Below are 22,758 nucleotides of genomic sequence, written 5' to 3' on the forward strand. Positions count from 1 at the left end.
AAGGCAGAGTTACAGAGAGGCAGAAGGAGAGAGGGAGAGGAAGAGAGGCCTTCCATCTGCTGATTCTCTTTCCAAATGGTTGCAATAATTAGAGCTAGTCCAATCCAAAGCCAGGAGCCAGGAGCTTCTTCTGGGTTATCCCACTTGGGTGGAGGGGCCCAAGGACTTGGGCCATCTTCTACTGTTTTCTCAGGCCATAGCTGAGAGCTGGATCAGAAGTGGAGCAGTAGGGACTAGAACTGGCACCCGTATGGGATGCCAGCACTGCAAGTGGTAGCTTTACTCACTGCGCCACAGCACCAGCCCCTATTCCAAGTTTTAAGAGAAAAAAATGCCAACCTAGAATATTGTATCCTGCAAAGCTCTCATTTATGAATGAAGGTGAAATAAAGACCTTCAATAACAAACAGAAATTGAAAGAACTTGTCCAGCCTTATAAAAGATGCTTAAGGATGTGCTGCACACAGCAACACAGAAACATGGTCATCGCCACGAAAAAAGGTGAAGGCAGAAAATCTCCCAGTAAAAGTACAAAGGAAATGCAAAGTAAAAAATAGGAATATTTATGAAAAAAATTGCAGAGCCAAGTCATTACTTGTTAATAGTCACCTTGAATGTAAATGGTCTCAACTCTCCAGTTAAAAGACACAGACTGGCTGAATGGATTAAAAAACAAAACCCATCTATTTGCTACCTACAAGAAACACATCTCACCAACAAAGATACATGCAAACTGAAAGTAAAAGGATGGAAAAAGATATTCCATGCCAACAGAAACCAAAAAAGAGCTGATGTGGCCATCCTAATATCAGACAAAATAGACTTTAACACAAAAACTGTTAAAAGAGACAAAGAAGGGCACTATGCAATGATTAAGGGATCAATTCACCAGGAATATGTGACTATAATAAATGCATACACACCTAATTACAGGGAATCTGGCTATTTAAAAGAAATGTTAATGTATCTAAAGAGAAGTAGAGACTCAAATACAATAGAAATGGGGACTTCAATACCCCATTTTCCACAATGGCAGATCAAGCTGACCAAAAATCAGTAAGGAGACAACAGTTAATCGACACTATAGACCAAATGGACCTAATGGATATCTACAGAACTGTTCATCCTACAGATGCAGAATACACATTCTTCTCACCAGTGCATGGAACTTTCTCTAGGATAGACCACAGGCCAGGCCATAAAACAAGTCTCAGAAAATTCAAAAAAACTGAAATCATACCATGCATCTTCCCTGACCACAATGGAATGAGACTGGAAATCAACAACTTAAGAACATATGCACACACGTGGAGACTGAGCAACATGCTCCTGAACAAATAGTGAGTCACTTAAAAAATCAAAAGAGAAATAAAAAAAAGTTAAGGAACAGTTTTCCATACTATTTGTTGAACTCTTAGTATAGAGTTCATCTTCTGTGTATAAAGTTAATTGAAAATAGATATTAGTAAAAAATAAGAATGGGAATAGGAGAGGGAGGAGGAAGAATGGTAGGAGTGGAGTTGGGAGAGTGGGTAGGGTGGGAAGAATCACTATCAGTACATTCCCAAAGTTGTATTTTTTAAATGCATGATGTTTGTATATGTTAAATAAAAGGTTTATGGATGGAAAAAAAGACACAGAGTTGGGATCCTTTATCCCATACCAGAGTTCCTGGTCTGGCCTCTGCTCCTGATTACAGCTTCCTGCTAATACACACTCTGGGAGGCAATAAGTGGTGGCCCAAGTAGTTAGGTCCCTGCTGCCCACATAGGACACCTGGATTGGTTTACTGGCTCCTGGCTTTGGCCTGGCTCAGGCTGTGCCTGTTGTATTTGGAGAGTGAACCATCTAATGGGAGTTCTTTCTGTTTCCTTTCCTCTCAAGTTATTAATTAATTAAAATAAAATGAAGTCTGGCAGTAAGTGATGAAAGTCATGGTTTGATAGAGACTTCTGAGAGAGAGAGAGAGAGAGAGAGAGAGAGAGAGAGAGAAGTGTGAACCTTGATTTGCAAGGAACTTTCCATTTGAGCCACAGCTGATGGACAAGCAGGTCTGAAGCAGCTATGAGAGGCATCTTCCTTAAGGGATCAGGGTGCTAATGGGAAAAGATGGGAAAAGGGTCTTTTTTTTTGACAGGCAGAGTTAGACAGTGAGAGAGAGACAGGGAGAGAGTTATAGAGAGTGAGAGAGAAAGAGAGAAAGGTCTTCTGTTGGTGCACTACCCTAATGACCACTATGGCTGGCGCTGTGCTGATCCAAAGCCAGCAGCCAGGTGCTTCCTCCTGTCTCCCATATGGGTGCAGGGCCCAAGCACTTGGGCCATCCTCTGCTGCCCTCCCGGGCCACAGCAGGGAGCTGGACTGGAAGAGGAGCAACTGGGACTAGTACCTGGCGCCCCAACTGGGACTAGAACCCAGGGTGCTGGTGCCACAGGTGGAGGATTAGCCAAGTGAGCCACGGCGCTGGTCGGGTGAAGGGTTCTATTGTCTAAACACTTCAACCTCCCATATTTCTGTATTTTTAAATATTTATTTTATTTATTTATTACTTTAAGGGCAGAAGAACAGGGAGGGAGATCTTTCATTTACTATTTCACCCCCCAAAAAGCCACAACAGCCAGTTCTGGGACAGGTCAAAGCCAGGAACCAGGAACTCCTTCCTTGTCTCCCACATGGATTTCAAGGGTCCAAGTTCTTGGGCCATCTTCCACTTTCTTAGGCACAGTAGTAGGCAGCTGGATCGAAATGGAGCAGCCAGGACTTGAAACAGCTCTCTGATATAAGATATCAGCATGACATGTGGTGAATTAGCCTGCTGTGGTGCAATGCTGGACCCCCTCAACCTCCCATCTTTAAGGATAGTCATTCTCCTGCCTCTTTGGTGGGATGGAGGTCCTACTTAGCACAGAAGTTACTTTGATAATGTACCCTGATGCTGGTTTTTTCTCCTTCCCTGTTCTGTTCTTCCCACTCACTTGTTCATGCCTTTTGTTATCACCTCTCAAATTAGCTGCATCAGGCTCTTTTGAGTGAGGGAATCTAGGTGAAATATTCCTTCTTGGCTCCTGATAGCACTGGTGTACACTTGAACGTCATCCTATCCAAGCCAGACATCTTGGTCTCATCTCCAGGCAACATGGTTCATTGGCCAGATGGAAGGGGATGGTAAGTTCAAAGGCACCCAAGCCTCAGTCCACTGCCCACTGGCTTCAGAGCCCTTCCCTCTTGCAAACCCTGGCTCTGTGACGGTACTCCATGAGAAACAGCAGCTGGTCCCCAGTGCTGCAACTTCTAGGAAGTCCCAACCCAGGTGCTGCATCTGCTCTTTCAGAGAAAGTCTTTTTAGATTAAGATTGTTAATTCTTGATTAGTATAACTAGTTTTTGTAGTTCTTAGAGTTAAAAGGAGTTTATTTCCACAAATATCCTGTATTCTGTAATATTTGTATTTTAATATTATTCCAAAAGAAGTAAAGTGAGGAAAGTTGATCATGGTGGAAACTCTTATTTGTTTTTTGGCACTCTTTGGGTTAGGTCTGAGTTAAATATAACAAGTAGTCATTCATTCTTTTTTTTTTTAAATTAAGATCTGGGGCTGGCATTGTGACATAGTGGATAAAGCTACCTTCTGACATGCCAGCATTCCATTAGGGTGATGGTTCAAGTCCTGGCTGCTCCACTTCCAATCCAGCTCTCTGCTGATGGCCTGGAAAAGCAACGGAAGATGTCTGGGCACCTGCTACCTACCCATGTAGGAGACCTGGAAGAAGCTCTGGCTGCTAACTTTGGTCTGGCCCAGTGCTGACCTGTGGCCATCTAGAGTGAACCAGCAGATGGAAGATATCTCTCTCTCTCTGTCTCTTCCTTTCTCACTGTAACTCTGATTTTGAAATAAATAAATAAATAAATCTTTAAAAAAAGAGATAAACTCTCCCTTAATCATCCCCAACCCCACCTGACAGCAAACACTCTATTTACTTCCTGAGCCTCTCTCTCTACTTTTTTTTAAAAATTTCATTTATTTATTTGAGAGGTAGAGTTACAGAGAGAGGCACAGAGAGAGAGAGAGAGAGAGAGAGAGAGAGAGAGAGGTCTTCCATTTGCTGGTTCATTCCCCAGATGGCTTCAATGGCTGGAGCTGAGCTGATCCGAAGTCAGGAGCCAGGAGCTTCTTCTGGGTCTCCCAAATGGGTGCAGGGGTCTAAGGACTTGGGACATCTTCCACTGCTTTCCCAGGCCACAGCAGAGAGCTGGATTGGAAGTGGATCAACTGGGACATGAACTGGCATCCATATGGAATGCCGGCCCTGCAGGCAGAGGCTTTACCCACTACACCACAGCACTGGCTCCCTCTCTACTTCTATGCTTGCTCTCTCCTCTTTGTTAAAAAAAATAAGATATTTTTTCATGTAAGACTCTGTGCTGGCTATAAAAAGATGAATAGAATATAATCCCTGCCTCAAGAAAATGATAGCCTATAGGGTGTACTTGAAGGTTTATACAAAGATAAACGAATTCACATGGTAGATTTTTAAAAAAGTGAATTTTGTCCTAAACTTACTATTTATCTGTCAAAATAAAAACTCCTTATGTTTATTAAGTGATTACCACACTTAAGAACTCTTTGCGAATGTGTTAATTAATCAAAATCATAACCCCAGAAAAGATTACTAGCCCCATTATACAGATGAGGAATCTAAGCAGTGGATAGTTAACTTTACAAAGCTCACATAAAAAGTAATGGGCAGAGCTGAACTTTAAACTCAGCATGATTCCAGAGCTCAAAATTTTAACTGTTATATGATGCTACTTATCTTTATATAGCTCCATTTCTTCTATTCATCCCAGTCACCTATCCATCCATCTCTTTACTTACCTATCGTCTACTACCAATCCATCCATCCATTCAGACACCCACCTATACATTCAACCATCTATTATTTTATTGAAATAGAGGAATTAAAGGTGTCCACAAAGAAATAAGTAGGTAACCTTGTAATGTAAAAATTTCAATGATAGGTAATTAGGGTGAAGGGATCAGCAAAGTTTCAGTGGAACTTGAAATAAGGTTATGATTTTTTTAATTTATTTGACAGATAGAGTTATACAGTGAGAGAGAGAAACAGAGAGAAAGGTCTTTCTTCCATTGGTTCACCCCCCAAATGGCCGCCACGGCCGGAGCTACGCTGATCTGAAGCCAGGAGCCAGGTGCTTCTTCCTGGTCTCTGATGCGGGTGCAGGTGCCCAAGCACTTGGGCCATCCTCCACTGCCTTCCCAGGCTACAGCAGAGAACTGGACTGGAAGAGGAGCAACCAGGACTAGAACCCGGCGCCCATATGGGATGTCAGCCCTGCAGGCGGAGGATTAACCAAGTGAGCCACAGCACTGGCCCCAAAATAAGGTTATGATTTTTAAAAAGTCTGGGGTGAAGTAGAGAATCAGCAGCAGGAATTTCAAGCAAAGATTCTCAAGGGCTAATACATGTATGGAATGGATAAAACGTTGTGAATCACTCTGGTGTGACAATGATAAAGATGGCTGAAGATTTGATTCTTACCACTAGGAAAAGAAAAGTTGGGTTCTGAGAAAAGGAAGGTATAATTTCAGAGAGCGGCTCAGGGACCAATCTGCTACATCTCTAAGGCCAAAGGCTATTAGGTCTTGACCAAGAAATTCAGTGGCTGGCAATGCTGATCTCTGTGTGGCTGGCAGTTTAATTATGTTTCGCTGTTCGTGCATTTCTGGCAAAAGTGTAGCTGTGGAGCATGGTTTGTTAATCTGTACACATGTGCACTGCAGCTGTGCTTTAAATAAAGCCTGTTTATTCCCTATTTCTTGCCAAAATGGAGCCTTAGCATCTTTTTGAGTCCAGTAAAAATATAAACAGACTTCTTCCAGAGACTGCAATTTGTAATATCATCGAGCAACAGCCTGGTACCTTTCTGATTGTCACCAACTGCCCATCTCGCAAATGAGAGTCCCTTGGGGGCAGGTTCTTTCTCTTTTGATTGCTATGAAGCCCCACGATCTCACTTCCCTGCTAGTCCTTTTCCAGCTGCAGAGTGAAGCGATTGACATAATGAGTTTGGAGATAATGGGTTACTATATCTGCTCATTTTATGACAGCCTTCAAGGTTCTGGGCTTCGGATTTGCTGCAGGATCTCTATCAGCACAGCAGTCTCTTGATGATATGCTCTTTTGGTTACCATGCCTCACCCGGATGCTCTCCTCTGTCAACATTATCCTGTCCGGGCATGGGCACTGACCGTGGTCAGATTTGCAGCTGGCAAGTGTTTCAAAGCCATCTGGAGAGTACCTGAGATTTCTGATCCTGAGCATCCCCATAAGGCTGCAGCTTACCTTTAGGGCCTAACAGAGTACCTTGCAGGGCGTTGGGGTACAGAAGACATATTTCTCCATTTCTGAGGTGACAAAATCAGCAGCCACAAACCATTTTAATGTCTTTGGATAGTACCTTCCAATTGTCAGGCTTGCCAACTGGTGCTGAAAAACATTTTTTTTTTGAATGAGCTGTATGAGGTACAGACTGAATAACTTCTCTTCAAAACCTCTGCTCCCTGGGAACATGGCTCGACCACTTCCCAGTGCTCCTCGAGGGTCATTGTGGCCCTGTGGCCCAGTGTGAGCAGTGGAATGCAGACAGCAGTGGGAAAGGCCACATCCAAGTCCGGCTCATGAAAACCTCGATGGTGGCCCTCTGTCCTCTTCCTCACCTGGCAGGTTGGAGTGGAAGGCAGCCCTGGAGGACACTCTGAGAGCTGCTAGAAGAAAGGGATCTTGGGCCTTGAACCACCACGGTGAGAACAACTGCATGACTAATGAGCCTGCACAGAAGCATTCTCTGAGTGAGAAATTCTAAGCCACAGCATCGTGCAGATGTATCTGTTTAGAACAGCTAGCGTTAGCTTGTCTAATAGATGGTATGGGTGCTGTGTAGGAATCAGTGCTTATAGGAATAGACAAAGTGCAAATGAATTCTGTGGTGAGGGAGTTCCATGCCTGTGTATCACACGACTACTGGAGGGCTTCTAAAACATTAAAGTCCCTGAAGTCCACTTAGGAGAGGGTTCCATTCATTAGAGCTGAGAAGGAGCCTGGGAATATGCATTTTAATCATTAGCCCACCTGAGTGTGATGCAGGTAGACCAGGAAGGTTACTCTGAGAAGTGGAGAAAACATGGTCACGTGCAATGCTAAGGACATGTTTATCAAATGAAAAGCTAAATGAACAAGGGGTAGAAGAGAAAGCAAAAATGAGACCACAAGTGAGGAGACTTGAGAAAGGAAAGTACATAGCGGCAGGGTGGGGTGGGGTGGGGTGGAGGGAGCCTGGCCCTGAGGCCCAGAAGAAGGTGGGGACATTTAGTCACAGGTGGCTGTGGCTCCTGATGGTAGACGAGGCATATGGAGTGTGCTCCTGAGCTTGCCAGCTCTCATTTCCCGGGGGAAGCCCTCTGTTTTGAGGAGTCTGCCTTTCATCAGACATTTTATGTACATCCTGCTGTCACTGTCCCCTTACAAGCTGCTCCTCTGCTAGAGGCATTTTCATAGCTAATGGCACTGACTTTTTCTTTCTTTTAGATTCTAGGTGCAACAGAAAACAGGAAAAGCTGCACAGATAGATTTCAGATCAGTTGCCACACTCCAGTTTTGGTTCATTTGCTGCACAAAATGTAATTTAAGCCAAAAAGATGAGATTTCTCTGGTCCTGCAACCTCCTTCTCTTGCCTTCTTGAAGTGCAGGTAGCAGTTTGATTGCTGCAGTGGGCATGCAGCTGGCTCACTGGATGCAATTTCCCTATCGGGCTGTCTTAGAGGGCTCATGTGTCCTCTGCCAGTGTTCTAATAAGTTCTTTTCAAAATAAAAAACGCTCTTACGTCCTAGCAGGTCAACAGTTGACATTGTATTTTTAAGAGTTTAAGATGTGGGGCCGGCACTGTGGCGCAGAAGGTTAACGCCGTGGCCTGAAGCGCCGGCATCCCATATGGCTGCTGATTCAAGATCCACCTGCTCTACTTCTGATCTGGCTCTCTGCTATGGCCCAGGAAAGCAGTGGAGAATGGTCCAAGTCCTTGGGCCCCTGCACCCATGGGGGAGACCTGGAAGAGGCTCTTGGCTCCTGGCTTCGTATCGGCGCATCTCTGGCCATTGCAGCCTATTGGGGGAGGGAACCAGTGGATGGAAGACCTCTATCTCTCTTTGCCTCTCCTCTCACTGTGTAACTCTGACTTTCAAATAAATAAGTAAATCTTAAAAAAAAAGTTTAAGGTGTGCCAGTGTGTCAGTGTGTTGGATGAGCATTTCTCCAGAAACATCTAGAATTCATCAAATTATTATAATGGAAATATTGCCATTATAAGATGAAACCAAGCCATTATAACAAATACTACAATTTATGCAGCACCCAATGTGTAGCTCATACCATACAAAGTACTTTTTATATGTTGTCATATTCAATTGTAGCAATAATCTTGCAAGGCCAAGACCTTGACTATCACCAGGTTGGACTCTGAGGCTTAGAGAAATAAGAAACGTGTGCAAAGTCTCACATATAGCAAATGGCAGAGCCAGCATTTGAACCAAAGCCTGGAGATAACTGCTTCACTATCAACATTAAAAAAAAATTTTGCTGCTTTTATTGGGCGGTTATAATAAAGCTTTATATACATCATATCTTTTAATCTTGGAGTAGACATTAGGATTGCTGTTTTGAAATGAAGGAAATAAGGAGGAAAGTGACTGGGTGACTTGCCCAAGATGCTACTGCTCATAATACAGAGTTGTGATATGTTGATCCCAAAGGTTTATGACTGAGCTTTTAACTGCTATTCTTTGCTGTTTATCATGGAAGTCAAACTGCAATTTGGCACTCTCATTACTGGTATCCAGTCCTCAATTTCCCCTCCTGTTAACCTGTTATGTGCGCCATGGAAGAAGAGCTTCCTTTATTATTTCAAACTCTAGTGTCTAAGTTGTTGATACTGTTGGAGTTGTGAGGCTCCAGGGAGCTTCTGCAAGGGGCCTGGGAGATTAATTTTAGTGGAAATGCTGGCAGAAGAGAACATGAAATGGTGGATGCTTCTGAGGTTTAAAATAAATTGCTGTGTGTGTATGTTATTTCCTTCTCATAACACTCCTGGGGATTGAATAAAGGAAAACTATTGGATGTTCACCCTAGTCCCACTGTTGTCCCAGGAATGATTAAAAAAAACTCTGTCTGAACTGGGGCCAGGTATTTTCCTGAAAATGGAACTCAAGTGTGTATAGAAATATATATGCAGCTGGCATCAAATGGGGGAAATGTTTAATCTATCTTTTGAATGGATTAACAGTTGGCTTCCAGAGGGCGCTTCTGACTTTTGGTTGCATAAGCCAGGAGGAGAGGCTGTGTTACAAAATGGAGATGAAGGTCAAGGGAGAATTAATTGTGTATCTGCAATTAGCACAAAACAGCCATAAAATTATTTCCAGGAAGAATCAGACTTCTTCATGTCAAACTAGGGTTGAAAAAATCACCCACCGGGGCCTTTGCTAGCAAGATTGGAAAGTGTTTGCTTTCAAATAGCAGCATAGGGTGGTGCTGGGCTGCCCAATTCAGTGGCTACTAGCCCCATGTGGCTGTGGAGCACTTGGGATGCGGCTAATCCAAACTGAGATGTGCCATAAGGGTTTTAAAGATGTAGTAGGAACAATAAGCCAAATATACCTCTTTGATATTTCTATCCTGATTACATGTTAGAATGATATTATTTTGGATATAGTGGGTTAAGTAAGTGTTATTAAAATTAATCTCACCCTTTTGCTTTCACTTTTTAAAATGTGACTATTTTTTAGAAAATTTGAAATCACGTATGTGCCGGCATTGTATTTCTATTGGAAAGATGTGCTCTAGATTCTGAGCCTGGAATTTGAGGAGTCTCACTTGGCTTCCTTAGCTCTTGTAAAGGCATTTTTGTGCACAGATGCTTGTTCAGACTGATGATTCTGTGGAGGGAACTGTCACTGGAGAGTTCTAGTCTGCATCCTGCTGTGCTTCTCTCTGGAGCATGGGCTTTGAGGTCCAACAACAGTGGATTGAAAGCATCTCTGCCACTCACTGGCAGGAGAACGGCTTTCTCAGCTTCAGTTTCCATTTATGAAAAATGTACAAATGAATACCTAGACCTTGAGGTTATTCTGATGTTATAGGAATAAGCATACTGAAAGCAACTAGCAGAGTGGCCTACATTAGATGAATATTCATTTTTGTTTCCCTTTTCCTCTTGATGCATATTTTTTAAATTGAATTTTGAGTCCTATAAGCTGAAAACCAACCACTCAAGTGTAAAGAGAAATAAAGGTGTTTTTGAATATGCAAGACTTAGGGAGGCTCTTTGAAAGCATTCCCTAAAGATGGATATCAACAGAGAGAAAATGCAAGTCAACAGAGAAAAAGATGTGGAAGAAGAACAGAGATAAGCACAAATCCAGGAAAAGCTATTGATCACCATACCTGATTAGAGATTCCAGAGTGAAAGGATGATGATAACGGTGATACAGTCCTGGCTCTACAATGCTAGATGCTACAGAAGAGATAAAAAAGAAGTGAAGAAGGAAATTAAGAGCCTATGTCCATGCCTACTGCTGTATTGATTATTTTCTGTTCCACTTTCTTCTAGTAACCTAGGATTAGTTGTCATCTAATTAAAAAATTATTTATTATTTATTAGAAGGGCAGAGTTATAAAGAGAGAAAGAGAGGGAGAGAGAGATAGAGAAAGAGAGAGAGAGATCTTCTACCCATTGGTTCCCTCCCCAAATGGCTGCAACAGCTGGGGCTAGCCCATGCCAAAACCAGGAGCCCGGAGCTTCTTCTGGATCTCCCATGTGGGTGCAAGGCCCAAGGACTTGGGCCATCTTCTACTGCTTTCCCAGGCCATAGCAGGGAGCTGGATTGGAAGAGGAGCAGTTGGGACTTGAACCAGTACACACATAGGGTGCCAACATTACATGCAGCAGCTTAACCCACTACACCATGCCAGCCCCTAGTCATTAGTTTTCTATTCTGCTGGTAGAAATTGTTAAATTTTAAACAAAAATATATTAAAATATTGTACTCATATCAAAAGTCAATGAGTATCTAAGTCTTCCTTCTGAACAAGTCAGGGAAGTAAAAAGAAATAAAAATAAGTCATGATAAACAGAAAGAATGAAATAAAATGGTATGAATAAATTCAAGAATATTAAGAACCATACTAAGCATGGGTTGTTTAAATATATATATATATATATATATTTTAAAAAAGATTAGTTAAAAACATTAAAATCCTGCTATTTTCTTTTTGTGAGAAAGATCCCTAAAATGAAATAACATAGAAAAATGAAAAAAGTAAAGGATACAAAAGAGAAATAATAAAATGGTAAAAGTAAAGGCTAGAAAACATAGATAATAAAATGGTAAAACTAAAGAATAAAAGAAGAGTGAAAGAAATGGTGCAAGTATTAACATTGTTAAATGTGGTCAAAAGTAAAAAAGAATAAGAGTTCATGTCAACAATAGATACATTTCTTTAAGAAGACACAATGGCTATGAAGAGCAAAAATTTAAAACATATAAAGGAAATGCTAATATAATAGAAATCCAGGAGAATAGGGGCAAGCCTTTGGCCTAGAGGTTGGGATGCTGCTTGATACATCCTCATCTCATATCAGAGTGTCTGGGTTCAAATCCTGGCTCTGCTCCCAAATCTAGCCTCCTGCTAATGTGCACTCTGGGAGATAGCAAATGATAGCTTGATAGCTCAAGTACTTGGATCCTGCTAGCCACATGGGAGACTCAGATGGAATTAGTGGCTCCTGGCTTTGGCCTGGCCCATCCCTGGCTGAGGGGGGGCGGGGGAGAGACAGAGACAGAGACAGAGGGAGGGAAGGAGGGAGGGAGGGAGGGAGGGAGAGAGAGAGAGAGAGAGAGAGAGAGAGAGAGAGAGAGAGAAATCCTCGAACATATTGGGAGAATTTCACACAGCTTCCTGGAAACTGTTGTCAAAAACACAGAAATATTCATATGTAGAGCTTTTAATTACACATTTGGGAAAACTTAACCTCATCTAATTTTTTAAAAAAGATTTATTTATTTATTTGAAAAGCAGAGTTACAGAGAGCAAAGGGGGAGAGAGAGAGAGAGAGAGAGACAGAGAGAGACAGAGAGAGAAGTCTTCCATCTGCTGCTTCACTCCCAAACGGTTGCAACAGCCCAGCAATCCCAAGCCAGGAGCCAGGAGCTTCTTCCAGGTCTCCCACGTGGGTGCAGGGGCCCAAGGACTTGGACCATCTTCTACTGCTTTCCCAGGACATAGCAGAGAGCTGGATAAGAAGTGGAGCAGCCAGTATTGAACCTGCACCCATATGGGATGCTGGCACTGCAGGAAGCAGCTTTACCCACTATGCCACAGAGCTGGCCCCCCTCGTATAGTTCCATAACTAACAAACTGAAGATAACATTCTTTCCAAACATGTATAAAAACACAATGTCTAAAAGAGAAATCACAAGCCATTTTCTGATTACAATGCAATAAAATTAGAAATTAATGAGAAAACGAAAACCCAGGGGCCAGCGCTGTGGTGCAGCAGGTAAAGCCATCACCTGAAGTGCCGGCATCCTATATGTGTGCCGGTTTGAGTCCCGGCTGCTCCACTTCCAATCCATCTCTCTGCTATGGCCTGGGAAAGCAGCAGCAGATGGTCCAAGTCCTTGGGCCCCTGCACCTGCGTGGGAGATCTGGAAGAAGCTCCTGGCTCCTGGCTTTGGATCGGCGCAGCTCCAGCTGTTGAACCAGTGGATGGAAAACCTCTCTTTCTGCCACTCTTTCTCTCTCTGTGTAGCTCTTAAAAAAAAAAAGAAAACCAAAATCATTCAAATTACTCTTGTGATTAAGGAGAAAACAAAGCCAATTATAAGATCAATCAAGGTCAGTGAGAACCCTACAAAAAACAACTCATGTAGAATATAACCAAAGTTCTCAAAGAAGTTCTTGAAGCAAAATGTGCAGTTACAGACACACTTCTCAGAAAAGCAGAGTGAAAGGAATTAGAATTTGAAAACCAAAATCCAATAAAACAACAGAAGGGAAACCTGAAAGAAGTGAAAACAATGATGAAGCAGACATTAATGGCATTTTTCTATAAAAGAGTGGTCACTAGAATACAAACCTCATTATTTTAAGATAACCCCCAAATAGTCTATTTTTGACAAAATTTAATGTCAAGAAAAATGAAGAAGATATAAAGAATTTTAGGAAAAAAAGGGCATAATGTGAGATACAAAGGAACATTTCATCACAAGAGGGTTCAATATACAACTTTGTATTAATTATTTTTTCAAATTAGATGAGATTAAAGTTTTTAGAATACATGAATTTGCAAAGTTAACTCAATAGGGTATATCAAAATAGAATAGAATGTTTATAAGATTTTTTTTTATTTGACAGGCAGAGTTAGACAGTGAGAGAGACAGAGAGAAAGGACAGATCGGTGCAGCTCTGGCCGTTGTGGCCATCTGGGGAGTGAACCAGTGGATGCAAGACCTCTCTCTGTCTCTACCTCTCTCTGTAATTCTGTTTTTCAAATAAATAAAATAAATCTTTCAAAAAAAATAAAAGAATCAAGAGGCTATATATTACACAAAATAATCTTCAGGATATCTTGTTAGGGGAATTAAAAAGGCAAGCCATAGGCCGGTGCCATGGCTCACTTGGCTAATCCCTGCCTGCGGCGCTGGCACACCAGGTTCTAGTCCTGGTCGGGGCACCAGGTTCTGTCCCGGTTGCCCCTCTTCCAGTCCAGCTCTTTGCTGTGGCCTGGGAGTACAGTGGAGGATGGCCCAGGTCCTTGGGCCCTGCACCCGCATGGGAGACCAGGAGGAAGCACCTGGCTCCTGGCTTTGGATTGGCTCAGCGCGCCAGCCATAGCGGCCATTTTGGGGGTGCACTAACAGAAAAGGAAGACCTTTCTCTCTGTCTCTCTCTCTCACTATCCACTCTGCCTGTCAAAAAAAAACATAAACCAGAGAAAAATTAATAAAATGTACACAAAGCCTGGAATGACACATAACAAGGTGTAAGTATTGAGAACCGTTAGGAAGGGAGTTGGAGGGGTATAGGCAGTGATTTGGATACTTTGCTATTCAATTCTTCAGCACTGTGCTATAGAAATTTCTGTGTTGAGGGAAATGTTCTCTACCTGTGCTTCCCAATTCAGTAGACACCAGTGACATTTGGTTGTAAAGCACTTGCGATATGGCTAGTGCAAACCAAAACATGAATACTTACAGTTACTGAAGTTTTAATCTAAATGGTCACATATGACTAGTGGCTACTGTGTTGCTCAGTGCCACTCTCCTCTCTATATTTTTGTATTGTTTAACAAAACTTTTTTTTAAAACACTATCAATGTTTACCTCTGTTGTGACTTAAGTTCTGCTGCGATAACTAAGTGCCCTGAAAAAATCCTCTTGGCTTGCTGTGCGTTACTCTCAGGTTACAGGTGTTCATCATGAGAGTGGCCATTCTCCTAGGACCCAGTCTGATAAAGTCTGCACTATTCCTGGTCACCATGGAGTGAGAAGGGGTCTCAAAGTGGCAACCTGAAACCTTTCTTGTGGAAAGAATTAATAAACATTCCTTTGTGCATTTTGTTGGTTAAAGCAAGGTACCTGGCCACCCTGAGTCCAAGAGGGTGAGGAAATACAAAAAGTCCATGTGCCCAGAGGGAGGAGAATTTGCAAACTAATGTCTAACATGTCACTCTAGTTTTCTTTTTAACTAAGAAAGGGGAAAAACCAACTGAGAATACAGAAACTCAGATCTCTAAAGTCAATATCCTTTTTTTTTTTTAATTTGACAGGTAGAATTATAGACAGTGAGAGAGAGACAGAGAGAAAGGTCTCCCATCTGCTGGTTCACTCCCCAAATGGCCGCTATGGCTGGAACTACGCCGATCTGAAGCCAGGAGCCAGGTGTTTCCTCCTGGTCTCCCATGCGGGTGCAGGGGCCCAAGTACTTGGGCCATCCTCCACTGCCCTTCCGGGCCACAGCAGAGAGCTGGACTGGAAGAGGAGCAACCGGGACTAGAACCCGGTGCCCATGTGGGATGCTAGCGCCGCAGGCGGAGGATTAACCAAGTGAGCCACAGCGCCGGCCCCATCTAAAGTCAATATTCAAAAAAGTGTCATCTATATTTATAAGTCACTCACTCATCCCCCTTCTCATTTGAGTATAAAAGTCATCTTCATTTATAGAACTGAACTTGGAATTTGCTGGAAAAGTAGGTTATGGTTTCTAGAACTATTTTGGTTGAATACCTGAGGAAATATTTCAGTAGGATTTAACATTCCTTATCAGGTTTTCAGGCTGATACTGAATACGTATCCATTTTTTCTAAATAATACTTTATTCCAAGAAAATGTACCAATTACTGATAGTCCTGTGATGAAGGATATTTCTGCAACAGTGTGCATATGTCTTTTTTTTTTTTTTGACAGGCAGAGTGGACAGTGAGAGAGAGAGAGAGAGACAGAAAGGTTTTCCTTTTTTCTGTTGGTTCATCCCCAATGACTGCTGCGGTCGGCGCACTGCAGCTGGCGCACTGCGCTGATTTGAACCCAGGAGCCAGGTGCTTCCTCCTGGTCTCCCACGCGGGTGCAGGGCCCAAGCATTTGGGCCATCCTCCACTGCACTCCTGGGCCACAGCAGAGAGCTGGCCTGGAAGAGGAGCAACCGGGACAGAATCCGGCACCCCGACCGGGACTAGAACCTGGTGTGCTGGCGCCGCAGGTGGAGGATTAGCTTATTGAGCCGCGGCGCCAGCCTGTGCATATGTCTTTTAATAATATGATAGAGTATGATTTTGTTAGAATCTGAAAGATTAATAGAAGTGAGAATTACTGTTTATTTCCACTCTTCCAGGACTACAAATGAAGCCAATGTCATATTAAAAAGTATAAAATTGTCATTAGATAAACTGTGAAGGTAAATGAACCAGGAATTTGGGCGATGCTAATTCTGAAGAGTGGGTCTCTAGGTTCCTGCAAGAACTGATTGTGCTTCCTCTGTGCAGGTTTGGCTCTGATAAGGAGCTAATGTGGACAGGGAGGGGGGCGTTTTATCTCATAAAACCTTATCTTGTTGGAAGTCTAGGCACTAATAGGAGAGTAACAGTCACTCTGAATATATTACTGATTATTCAGTTCAGAATTTATAGAAGCGGAACATTGTGTGTTATCTGTGACTGTTCCCTGCACCTGTCTAGTAGCTAATGCATTGCTTAGTCTGAGTAAATCCTAAATTCAGTCAGTGATATCATTTCAGGCTCCTTTATGCTGTTGAACTGTGCCTGAAATCCAGTGTTTTAAACCAGGGCTGTGTCAGAGTACTCAACTCTGTGAATAGGGATGAGTACTAAAAGAAGTGAGGTGAGCTGAAAGCAACTGACCAAACACCCTCAAGAACATATGAGGGGTCTTCATGACAAAATACGTAGTATGAAAAAAACTATGCATGCATTCCAAAAATGTTCTGCACCAAAACAAACATATCCTTTAATTCCATTTCCATGAACTTTGTAAAGTTACTTTGTATCTGTACTCAAAGAAAATTTTGTTTATTGAGCTTAGGTGGTTGCTAAATCCTGTAAGGAAGAACTTGAGGAGTTAGGGCCTTTTTCTAGCTAGTCATCAGGACACTGACACAGTTTGGTGATGGGGTTCTTTAACCATTTTTATCTAGGAGGTAGGAGAATTAAAGCAATGCTTCAGTTATCATTGGTAAAGAAGCAGGAGTAAGTCATGCTGATCATAAGAGAGGGTGTTTAATCGCCATTGTGGTTGCACATGGAGGGAAGATGAACCTTACCAGACCTTACTAGGGTGATGTGTAAGAGGGTGATGAAGCGTCAGGTGGAGGATGTGTTGAGGCAAAGAACCATTCAACTCTGTAAATTAATGGACAATGTCCAAAAGAACACTGTTACATCCCTAGTCATCACCTGTACACGTGTGGAAGAGGAATGAGGTGATTGCTTTCTTGGCTCTGATTTCTACCCTCGGCCTACATCTGCACTCTTCCCATGGGCTTATCATGTATATATATTTTTTGACAGGCAGAGTTAGACAGTGAGAGAGACAGAGAGAGACAGAGAGAAAGGTCTTCCTTCCGTTGGTTCACAACCCAAATGGCCACTATGGCTGGCGCTGCGCCGATTGGAAGCCAGGAGCCAGGTGCTTCTCCTGGTCTCCCATGCGGGTGCAGGGCCCAAGCACTTGGGCCATCCTCCACTGCCCTCCCGGGCCACAGCAGAGAGCTGGACTGGAAGAGGAGCAACTGGGACAGAACCCGGTGCCCCGACCGGGACTAGAACCTGGGGTGCCGGCACCACAGGCAGAGGATTAGCCAAGCGAGCCGTGGTGCCAGCCCTGACCAATAGAATTTTTAGCAGATGTGATGCAGAGCAGAAATACTTCCTTGAGAAAATGCATTAAAGCCAAGATCTGCAAGGTGAGTTGGTGTTAGCTAAGTAAAGGAAGGGTGCAGATATGGGGAGGATGAACTTTCTAATTGGGAAGAGTACTTAAAGAGATACAGAAGAGGAGAGCACAGAATTCCATGGAGAGGGAGTGCACTATGCCTAGAGAGAAAGACAAGGATTGGAAGGTAGTCTTATAGGCTCTACAGCAGATTTGGGAATTTATCCTAATAGTAATGGAAAGCTATCGAAGAGGTTTAACCTTGGAGTAACATGATTTAATTTATTTTTTTGAAATGTCACTTTCGTTGCAGAGTTGTTATTATAATTGGGGATAGAATTTAGGAAAAATGAGTCCTAGCATTTTTCCTTTTTTTTTGTCAAGGAGCCACCAAATACTAATTGGCTCTCTCATTTGTTCCATTAAAATCAATGACTTTGTTTAGGCAAAGTGGCTCCTGGATATCATCCCAGAGAGGGGTTGAAGGGTTCTTCATAATATTCTGAATTTGCTAAATGAAAATAAGAGAGTAGCCAAGAGAACTAATTTTGGGGTAAGCCAACAGTCTTTGGTGGCACCAGGCCAAGCCAAGAAGGCCATTAGGCTGGGTTTATAAAGTTGTGGTTGTCACTGATTGAGGTACATTTTCTTCCAACGGAGACTGATTGTGGAAATGGAGTTGATGAGAAAAAAAGAACATTTTTTCCCGTATGATAACTAAAAAGGCATAACCCTTTCTAGCATATCCTCTCTTTGATTATTCAGATTTGAATCTCATCTGCAGGTGCAGTTTTTGCTATGTCATACGTCAGAACATATCCTCTCATTTAGAAACTCAGGAGGGCTGATATGACATATCCCATCACAGGAACACAAAATCAAGCTGAAAGTGAGATCAGATGACACTGTGTCTTAGAAACCTGAAATCCTGGCCGGCGCCGCGGCTCAATAGGCTAATCCTCCGCCTAGCGGCGCCGGCACACCGGGTTCTAGTCCCGGTTGGGGCACCGGTCCTGTCCCGGTTGCCCCTCTTCCAGGCCAGCTCTCTGCTGTGGCCAGGGAGTGCAGTGGAGGATGGCCCAAGTCCTTGGGCCCTGCACCCCATGGGAGACCAGGAGAAGCACCTGGCTCCTGCCATCGGATCAGCGCGGTGCGCCGGCCGCAGCGCGCTACGGCGGCGGCCATTGGAGGGTGAACCAACGGCAAAAGGAAGACCTTTCTCTCTGTCTCTGTCTCTCACTGTCCACTCTGCCTGTCAAAAAAAAAAAAAAAAGAAACCTGAAATCCTGTATACAGGAAATTAAACTACAAGAAGAAATTTGGCTTGCTTTATTAGGTTGTCTTGTTTGTTTTGAAAAATGAAGACTTTGGGAAACATTTAAAAATGTGTTGTGGATTGCTGATTTTGCTGGCTACATATGGTTTGGAGTCTGGTTTGTTGATATAACCTGAGAGCATACATGCTTTTAGTTTCACAATGAATGAATTATGAGAGGAACTTTAGTTGCACCAAACCTGTCTGCAGGCTGAGATGTTGTGTAATTATTAGGAGAGCACATTTTAGGACATTGAATTGTGCAAGCATACATTGCATTAAATGCTGATAGACATTATAAGAGTTTCTTGAGTTTGGACCTGTTGACATTTTAGGGTGGACAATTCTTTGTTTTGTGTGGTGCATGGCTTTCATGTGCATTGTACTCTGGCCTCTATGCACTAGGTGCCACCAATACCATCCTTCACAGTAGTGACAATCAAAAATGCCTCCAGGTATTGCAAATGGCATCCTGGTTGAGAACTACTGGGTTAAATACTATCTAAACACTGTGAAAGGATTGTTGGACATATTTTAGTTGTTTCTTCCTTTTTTAATTATGCTCATTTAGAAGATATGCTGTTTAAAAATAGGATTAGTGTTCCACAGCAGGCCAAGAGGAAGACTTTTGACTATGTTATCCTATAGATTCTATCATGGCTGAAGCTGGGAGTGACCAACAAGTGGAAATATCACTGGTGCTTGTTGAATTTTAGAAAATCTTTTACTGGTAAAAGAATTCAAAAGATGTGTATGGAGTGACTATTAGGAGCAGCAGTTAAAATGCCACCTGGGACACTTGCATCCCACATCAGAGTGCCTTGGGTTGAGTTCTGGCTCTATTCCCCATTCCAGTTTCCTGCTAACAGGCACCCCAGGAGGCCACAGGTGATGGTTTAAGTAGTTGGGTCCTTGGCACTCATATGGGAGATCTGGATTGCGTTCCTAGCTCCTGACTTCAGTCTGGCCCAGCCCTGGCTGTTGGAATGCATTTAGGGAGTAAAAATAGCAGATGGCAGATATTTCTCTCACTGTTTCTGTCTCTCTGACTTTCAAATAAATAAGAATAAATAAATAATTTTTAGAAAGCATGTGTTTATATGTATGTGTCTGTGTGTGAGAGGCATAGATAGAGGAAGAGGGATAGAGAGGGAGAGAGAGATGAAAAGGGATGAAAAGAGAGAGAGACAGAGAGACTCTCAAGGTCTATTTTTAAAAGAGCTTGGAAAAGACTGAATTCAATGTATTTAAGCATTTTATGCATATGACAGAGTATGAGAAAATAAATATTCATTGAATGAAATATTCATTAAATTCAAGTTTGTTTTTTCTATTTACCTTTAGATATTAGAGCATGGATTGGGAAATGCTATGAATTAGCAGGATGAAGGGCTACTGACTAAGGTCATGTGTGATTATTTTTAAGAACATGTAAGAAGGGCCAAATAAAAGTGGTGACCACAAACAAATGATAAAGGATATTGAGAAGGTGGATTTAGAAACGACTTTCATTTAAAGAATTACTGGGATATGAAATGAAGAACTAGGCTCCCTAGAGAAATAGCTGAAGTCACAAAGTGTCAAGTAATTTGAAATAGGGAGGGATGACTCATAGCACATCTTTGTAGAGTTTGCTTGGCTCTGAAATACTGATGGAGAGATTATTCCAAGGAAATTATTGAGATAAATCTAAATGTTGCTAAATTGCCAAAGAGGGCCAAAGATGAAAAAGGAGAATATGAATAATCCATTCTTTAAACAAGAATAAAACAGCCATGTGCAAATAATACTCTTATAGTTAGAAGGGCTACATAGTGGTTCATGATGTGAGCTCTGAAAGCAGATTCGCAGCTCCACCACTTAGCTGTGCAGCTTTGAGCACACTAATTACTTTCTATGTGTCCTAGTATCCTTATATGTAAAGTGAGAAGAATAACAACAGTACCCATCTCATAGGGTTGTCTTGTGGATTAAGTAAATTAAAACATGCAAAAGGAGGGGATTAAGATGGCAGAGTAGGGAGAGAGCTTGCTGCTCTAGTCTAGGAGAAGATAGTTTTAAAAAAGTGGAGAGAGTGCAGTCTCGGGGAAGAGTTAGGGAGAACATGGCAGAGGAAACTCTATGCAAATTAGAGGAACACAGTGGACCTAAGTGGAGGGCGTGGACACCCACAACTCAGTACCCCAGCAGCTGAAAGCTTCTATACCAGCATTGGAGAGTCAGGTAAGACCAGACTGCAGCAGCAGCCCAAGCCGTTGGTGATAAAGCTGCAGGAAGAGCCTAGAGGGAACCTGGCTTGGAGCCCTGTGGACGATAGTGTACCTGCCAAACTAGAGGAGAAAAAAAAAAGAGGGCCATGTTTCTTTCTCCCTGATCACCCTGCAATGGGGTCCTGTAACAAGCTGATAGAGAACAGGCACCATTTTGGACATATGTAAAAGCAGTGCCAGCTCATGTCCACACCCAGCAACCAGCCAAGTGGAGACTCCTGACACTGGTGGGGAGAACTGACAGCAGGCAGTGTGCTCGTGACCATGGGAGGCTTGTGTGCTGCAACTGTGAAAAAACTGAGGCTGTGTGGGAGGACTCATGGTGTGGCTAGGACTTTGGGCAGTCACTATTGGTGGCTCCACATGCTCAGGGCTCCCTGGTTACCTGGTGAGGGACATTGCAGGGGTATATGAGTTTACTCTGAGGATTACACTGATCCTTTGTGTGGTCCTTGGGGCAGAGTGGACAAATATTATACTCACTGGAGCTAACGCTCAGGCACTGGTCTCCTTTGAGGAGAGGAGCTAAATTGAGCAAAATAAACCTCCCCTCTGATAAAAAAAAAAAAAGAGGAGATTTACTATGCCAAACCTGGGTCTGTCACCTTAGACAGGCCTTTGCCCTGGAGAACTGAACAGAGCTCCCTGGTCACACCCATCAGATACCTCTAGGTATTTTCCAAAAGCAGACACACCACGAATCTACAGAGAAATAGTACAAAGATAAAAACCACCACAGCGAAAAAACAAAGAAGAAATCAACGAGTATCTCCACAAATGCCAAATAACAAAGGCACCAATTCAAGAAACAAGAGTAAGGAAAACAACATGACACCCTGAAAAGAACACAATACTTTAATATTAGATCATGAAGATGATAAGATTGAAGAAATGTCAGAAATGGAATTCAAAAAATTGATCATAAGATTACATAGAAGTAATCAGAAGCAAATGCACAAACTAATGAAATTTGTACATGACATGAAAGAAAATTTTGCACACAAAATTGAGATCTTAAAGACAAATCAAATTGAAAACTTGGAGGGGCCAGCACTGTGGCACAGTGGGTTAACGCCCTGGCCTGAAGCTCTGGCATCCAATATGGGCACTGGTTCGAGACCCAGCTGCTCCACTTCCAAACCAGCTCTCTGCTATGGCCTGGGAAAGCAGTAGAAGATGGCCCAAGTCCTTGGGCCCCTGAACCCACATGGGAGACCCAGAAGAAGCTCCTGGCTCCTGGCTTCAGATTGGCACAGCTCTGGCCATTGTGGCCATCTGGGGAGTGAACCAATGGATGGAAGACCTCTCTCTCTGTAACTCTTACTTTCAAATAAATAAATAAATCTTTAAAAGAAGAAAGAAAACTTGGAAATAAAGAATAGAATTCAATAGAACAAATATAAAAAATGCAATGGAAAGCCTTAACAACAGAATTGGTGAAGCGGAAGAAAGAATATCTGAGTTAGAAGACAAAGCACAGGAAATTACACAGCCAGACCAAAAACAACAAGAAGAAATTAGCAACCTAAAAAACACCATTGGTAACATACAGGATACTATCAAACGACCCAACATACAGGTTCCGGGAGTTCTTGAAGGCATGGAAAGAGAGAAAGGATTAGAAGGCCTAATCTCCTTTGGAGAAAGAAAGGGA

The sequence above is a fragment of the Lepus europaeus genome, chromosome X, assembly GCF_033115175.1.
Source record: "Lepus europaeus isolate LE1 chromosome X, mLepTim1.pri, whole genome shotgun sequence".
NCBI classification, from domain to species: Eukaryota; Metazoa; Chordata; class Mammalia; order Lagomorpha; family Leporidae; genus Lepus; species Lepus europaeus.